The 7,058-nt window shown below is 45.2% G+C and overlaps 1 pseudogene; it reads right to left on the reverse strand.

The window, feature by feature from the left end:
* Positions 1–388: 388 nt before the first annotated feature.
* Positions 389–6,521, reverse strand: LOC144674166 (putative G-protein coupled receptor 139; annotated as a pseudogene).
* Positions 6,522–7,058: the final 537 nt, after the last annotated feature.

A 7,058-nucleotide genomic window follows, 5' to 3' on the forward strand; every position in this document is an offset into this window, starting at 1 on the left:
GATTGGATAAATGTGTTGAAAATGATCAGGGAGTCTCTACAGAAGTAGAGCAGCGAGAAACCGATCGGGGATAATGGGGAACTGATTTGAAGCAATTAGCAAAAAATGCAAAATGGAGATGAGGTGTTCGGTAGCCGAGGGGTTAGACACGGGAGAATAAGGCTAATTCCGTGACGATTTCCCCGTAAATTACGACATTGTAGGTTATCCTTCATGTCCCGCAGGGAGGACTCTGACTCTCCTTCTGCTACATTTACATTCGCTCCTCCAGCCATCACCTCTTGCCCGATGGTTCGCTGCTCATTGTCGTGTGGCTATTGGGAGTTTGTGGATAAATATTCCATTCATGGACAGGAAACCCTGGGAGATGCCTCTGGGCTGTTCTCAGTTATTGTTTTTTCTTCATGAATTGAATCATTGATATAAGCGGATATTTCACCGCGTTCTTGACCTGCTCCCTGAAAATGGACTGAGTCACCCCGTAAATAAATGTGTTTGTGCAACAACTGAAACTCACCAGCATAAACCCGACTTGTCTTACGATGTATTGAACGTTGTTGTAAGCTGTTCCTGTAATGTTGGAATATAAAAATTCTATAACATTGACTAACCACAGAAGTATGAAGCTGCCGGAAATGGTGAAGAGTAATCTGATAGACTTCCTTCTGCTCTCCATCTCTGGGTCACTCTGGCTCTCTCCCTCGCTCTGACCCCTGAGTCTCTTACGGACTTTATTGGCCACTAAAATGTGGCTGACGGTCAGAGCGTTGAACAACAGAATTAAAAAGAATGGGAGGGAGGGGTTGAAAATCGTATAAAACCACTTAAATCCCGCCCATCCAATGTCAGTAAAATAGCTGGGCTGTGTAAAACAGCCCCAGGGGACATTGTCAATTATCACTCCAGGTTCCTGTGTAAAGTAGAAGGGGGTGTTTATTAAACATGACAGAATGTCAGTTGTTGCTAGAACCACAGCCGCAGTTTTCCCGGTGCAATATTTAGCTCTCAGCTTCTGTCAACAAATTGCCACAAATCGATAAAAGGAGAAAGTGATGGTGAGCCATACAGAACAGCTTTTTGCAGCAGTTCTCATGAGAGAGTTAAAACTACACACAGGGGTGATGTCCAGGAAAGACACTGGGAAATAATGATATTTGATCTGATAGAGAATGACCTCCGTTATAACGACCAGTAGGTCTGCTGTTGCCATAGCCATCAGGTATCGAGTGGTGCAGGTGGAGAGGCCACACTTTCCCCTGGACAGAATAACAATTGCCAGTAAATTAGCTGTAAGTTGGAGAAGGGGAACAAATGCAGAATATTACTGAAAACACGTTTCCCTGTCTGGCCCAGAGAGCAAGGACATGAGTTTAGCATCAGGTAAAACCCCTCGGACTGCACCACCTCCATCCCTGGTTCAGATACTCCCCACAGGATCAGAACACACTGGACAACATTCTCGTCTGGTATTGGACACTACTTGGCTGTGGATATTCCAGGATCAGAACACATTCCCCCTCTGCCCTGGGACATTGAGAAGCTCTGAGATCCACATGTGCACACTTCCGATATATACCCTACTCTGGGACAAGTTCCACCATTGAGCCGAGGATCAGAGGCTGTCCAAAAAAACTGCCTCTCACCTGAAAGGGAATGGGTGTCTGCCAGGCAGAGCAAAATCACTAGGCAGGCATTGCAGCAGGTCCCCTTGCTCCATCCCCCTCCGAAACCGATTTTCCATTTCGGAAACAGCTGAAGGAGATGGTTTCTCACGGAAATGCACCAAAAGCCAAGTCCCTGGTACCAATCACGGCTCAGCTGAACAGGGGCGGGGGGGGAGATGAAAGATTGGGAGAATAATACTGATAGGGGATTCTGTCTTAAGTGGAACAAATAGACCTTTTTGCAGTTGGTGACTTAACAGCAGGATGGTGTGTCGCCTCCCTGGTGCTAGGGTCCAGGATGTCACTGAGTGTCTGCAGGACATTCAGAAGGGAGAGAGTGAACAGCTAGAGGTCATGGCACACATCACTGCCAATGACATAGGTAAAAAAGAGGGATTCAGCCCTGCAAGCAGAATAAGTGGAGCTAGGAATTAAATAAGAACGCAGGAACCCAATGTTAGCAATCTCAGGATTACTGCCAGTGTCACGTGCTAGCGAGATCAGGAATAGGAGAACACACTGGATGAATGTGTGGCTGGAGAGATGGTGCAGGATGCTTGATTCCTGATGCGTGGTAGCCGATTCTGGGGAAGTTGGGACTTGGGAACAGCTGCACCCCAGCAGGACCGGGACCAATATCCTCGCAGGTATATTCGCTATGACTGTGGGGGGAGGGTTTAAACTAGAGAGGCTGGGGGATGAGAGGCTGAGGGTGGGCGCAGACACAAGAGAGGGAAACAAAGGCAGAACTGAAAGACAAAAAAGTAATAAAAGCAAAAGCGCAAGGGGAGGAAACAAGGGCAAATAGGGTCAAAGTAAAAAAAAAAGGTGTGTAAAAAGACAAGTCTAAAGGCCCTGTATCGGAATGGGTGGAACATTCATGATAAGGTCAATGAATTAACAGTGCAAACAGTTGTAAAGGGGTCCGATGTGATTGTGATTACGGAGGCATGGCTGCAGGGTGACCAAGGCTGGGAACTGAATATCCAAGAGTACTGCCTCTTTAGGAATGGCAGGGAAAACCGGAAAAGGAGTTGGCTTGGGCTGGCTTGTTATGGGTGATTTCAGCATGATGGTGAATGAGGATATTGGCTCTGAAAACCCAGAGCTAGAATCTTTCCGGGTGGTGCTAAGCAGAAACAAAGAGCGAAAAAGATCAGTGGGAGTAGTCGATAGGCCTCCAAACAGTAGGGGAAGGGCAGGAGGCAAATAGAGACGCATGTAACAAGGTTGCTGCAGTAACCATGGGTGAATTTAATTTACATATAGACTGGGCAAAACAAATTAACAATAATACTGCGTGCAAATGAATTCCTGAAGTGTGTACGAGATGTTTTCTTTACACCAGTATGCCCAGGAAACAACTGGGGAGCAGGTGTTCCCCGGCTTGGTATTGTACAAAGAGAAGCGGTTGGTCAATCATTATTCTGCGGGTCCTGTAGGGAACAGTGACCATAACTTGATCGAATTCTTCATCGGGATTGGAAGTGAAGTGGACCAATTCGAAACTGGGTTCCTAAATCTGAACAGAGGAAACTAGGAAGGTATGAGGCGTGGGATGCCGAAGGAAGATTGGGGAAGATCTTTAAAGTCATGATGGGCAACTAAGGAGCAAATATATGCATTGCAACAGCTACACATTTCTCCCTGGCACAAAAAAAAACACAGCAGGAAAAGTGGCCAAACCAGTGCATACAAAATGTATTAAGGGTAGTATTAGATACAAAGAGGAGCCATATAAAGTTGTTAGAAAAAAGTAGCATGCCTGAGGATTGGTAGCAGTTTAAAATACAGAAAAGGAGGACCAAGAGTTTGATTAAGAGAGGAAAAATAGAGTATGAGGGTAAACATGAAAGGAACATAAAAGAGGACTGTAAAAAGCTTCAATAAGTATGTAAGAAGAGAAAAAATTGGTGAAGACAAATGCAGGTCCCTTGCAGTCCGGAACAGGAGGATTTATAACAGAGAACTAGAAAATGGCAGAGCAATGAAACAACTTCCCCAGGAAGACACAAGTATCTTCCCAAAAATACTGGATAACCAACGGTCTAGTGAGAAGGAGGAATTGAAAGGAATTAGTATGACTAAAGCAAGAGTGCTGGAGAAATGAATGGGAGTGAAAACCAATGAACCTCCAGGGCCTGATAATCTACATCCCACGGTACTTAAAGAGGGTTTCCTTCTCTCACTCCTGCTCTCTCTCTATTTTTCTCTCTTGTCCAGTCTCCTTATTTATCTTTCCCTCTTGCCCAATCTCTCTCTCTTAGAAGCATAGAACCATAGAAAAGGTACAGCACAGGAGGAGTCCATTTGGCCCATCTTGTCCCTGCCAGCCCGAGGAGACCCAGGTGCTGTTTCTAATCCAACCTTCCTGCACCCGGCCCATAGCCCTGCAGCTTACCGCACTTAAGGTGCAGATCCAGGTACTTTTTAAAAGAGTTTACAGTTTCTGCCTCTGCCACCAACTTGGGCAGTGAATTCCAGATACTCACTACCCTCTGCGTAAAAAAAGCTCTTCCTTATGTTCCCCCTACACATTCTGCCACTTATCTTGAATCTATGTCCCCTGGTTCTAGAATTCTCCACCAAGGGAAACAATGTTATCCTGTCCGCTCTATCTATTCCCCTCATCATTTTGTACACCTCAATCAAGTCACAGTCAAAATGGGTTTATGAAAGGGAAATGATGTTTGACAAACCTACCGGAGTTTTTGAAGGGATAAATAGCAGAATTCATAAGGGATAACCAGTGGATGTGGTGTATTTGGATTTTCACACAGCTTTTGAGAAAGACCCACATAAGAGGATAATGTGCAAAGTTCAAGCACATGGGATGGGGGTAACATATTGACATGGATTGAGAATTTGCTAGCAGACAGGGAACAGAGAGTAGGAATAATTGGGTCTTTTTCTGAGTGGCAGACAGTGTTCCGTGGGGTACCGCAGGGATCAATATTTGGGCCCCAGCTACTCACAATATTTATTAATTATTTGGTTGAGGGAGCCAAATGTGATCATTCCAAGTTTGCTGATGTCACCAAACTAGGTGGGAACATGAGCGGTGAGGGGGATTTTAAAAGGATGCAAGGCAATTTAGACAAGTTGAGTGAGGGTAAATACATGGCCGGGGCTGCATAATGTCTTTAACAAAGCAGCCGCTACGATTTTACCTCTTCCTGCTACAAAAATAATTTCCAAGTGATGCGGCTGTAACACGAAACTCCAGTCAAATCGTCTCAGATTTTTGGGATGAAATATTAATAAAGAGGGTTAGAGGATTATTCGTCGGTATCAATAATAGTCTCTGCAGAGTTGTGAGATATGTAGATTTCAAAATGTTGTAGAGCCAACATCGAAGTCAATGTCTTTATTCCCACAGTTGGGAACATTTGCTGGCGAGGGTTCAGTCTCCAAGAATAGTAACTAACTGGCCCATTGTTCCCCATCTCATATCCCTGTCATAAAACTGCACCGACACCCACCTCACTTGCATCAACAGGCGATTTCAATGCCTTCCCCTAATTCAGCTCTGCTAAAACCGTTACAGTGCTCAGTCCAGCCTCCACACTGTCAAAGGCTCCTTGACAACCCTTTGTCTGCACAATTTTCTGTACACTCTTTAACAAGCGAACCTGGGGATCCACTACAGTGCAGAGAACTGGAGCTAACTCCTGTTAGAATCCATTAATGTGTTTCGACTGCAAAATCTCTCCATCTGTCTGAGCAACTGGTAAATAACTTTCTAATCATTGCCCCTTGACGTTCAATGGCATTACCATCACTGAATCCCCCACTATCAACATCCTGGGGGTTACCATTGACCAGAAACTGAACTGGACCAGCCATATAAATACTGTGGCTACAAGAGCAGGTCAGAGGCTAGGAATCCTGCAGAGACTAACTCACCTCCTGACCCCCAAAGCCTGTCCACCATCTACAAGAAACCAATCAGGAGTGTGATGGAATACTCCCCACTTGCCTGGATGTGTGCAGCTCCCTCAACACTCAAGAAGCTCGACACCGTCCAGGGCAGAGCTTCCCGCTTGATCGGCACCCCATCCACAAACGTCCACTCCCTCCACCACCGACACACAGTGGTAGCGGTGTGTGTACCAGCTACAAGATGCACTGCAGGAGCTCACCAAGCCTCCTCAGACAGCACCTTCGAAACCCACGACCACTACCATCTAGAAGGACAAGGGCAGCAGACACATGGGAACACCACCAACTGAAAGTTCCCTCCCAAGTCACTCACCATCCTGACTTGGAAATATATCAGCCATTCCTTCCCTGTCGCTGGGTCAAAATCCTGGAACTCCCTCCCTAACCGCACTGTGGGTGTACCTACACCACAAGGACTGTAGCGGTTCAAGAAGGCAGCTCACCCCCACCTTCTCAGGGCCAATGTGGAAGGGTGATATATGATGGCCCTGCCAGCGATGCTCAGATCCCATGAATCAATAAAAACCCAGACTCCCTCGAATCCCTTCCTTCATAGAGTTTACCCTCACTGAGGTCTGATTAAACGTGAGGTGATATTCCACTGAATGCAAGAACGTGTTTATTCTGAAAGCCTGTGGATTGTAAACAGAGGTTTACTGACAGTTGAGGAAATTGAATCAAACTGCAGAGATAATATAAGACATTTCACTTAAGGTAATGCGGCCATTGACCGGCTATGTAGATAAAGGTGACCACTCGATCAGCAGGTAACGTGATCTGTCACTGATTGAAACCAGAGAGCAGCTCCCACACAGATTGACACGACTGCAAATGTCCTAGTCACTTACCTGGGACACTGACGATAGCGAGACTCACATAGAATGTTTTATCGAAAACGTCAAATGCTCCAAGCATTTTAACTTAGCAGTGATCTGTCCCTGAAAACTGCAGGCAACCTCTGCACTAAACTCTGAAGTGATACATTCACAAAACACTTATTTATACCTTCTGGAATGTCTCCTTGGAGATAGTGAGATTGCAACACCCTTCTACTTAGTTTACTGAATACCTGGAAACAAACATATTAGAGCACCGAGTTAATTCCAGGTAGGAATAGAACATGTTTATCTCGGAGATTCTGTTATTAAAATCAAAATATAATCGTGAGTTTATCAGCCCTGTTCCACTGCACTGGTGGTTGTAGCTGCTCTCTTTAAACGTGGACATTCAGTTAAGTGATTAAATTATTAAAGTTGGCAATTTGTGGATATTTGTTGCTGAAGCCGAATAATCAAGTATCTGAAATCTTCCAAGTGTGCACATTGATACAAAAACACAAGGATACATGAAAAGATTGCACCACTTCAAACCAATCGAGACACTCCAGTTGATGCAGACCTTCCAAACAATATGGACCTTCAAACAGATACAATCCTCTCACAATATGGACCT

The sequence above is a fragment of the Cetorhinus maximus genome, unplaced genomic scaffold (genome assembly GCF_964194155.1).
Source record: "Cetorhinus maximus unplaced genomic scaffold, sCetMax3.hap1.1 HAP1_SCAFFOLD_577, whole genome shotgun sequence".
NCBI lineage: Eukaryota > Metazoa > Chordata > Chondrichthyes > Lamniformes > Cetorhinidae > Cetorhinus > Cetorhinus maximus.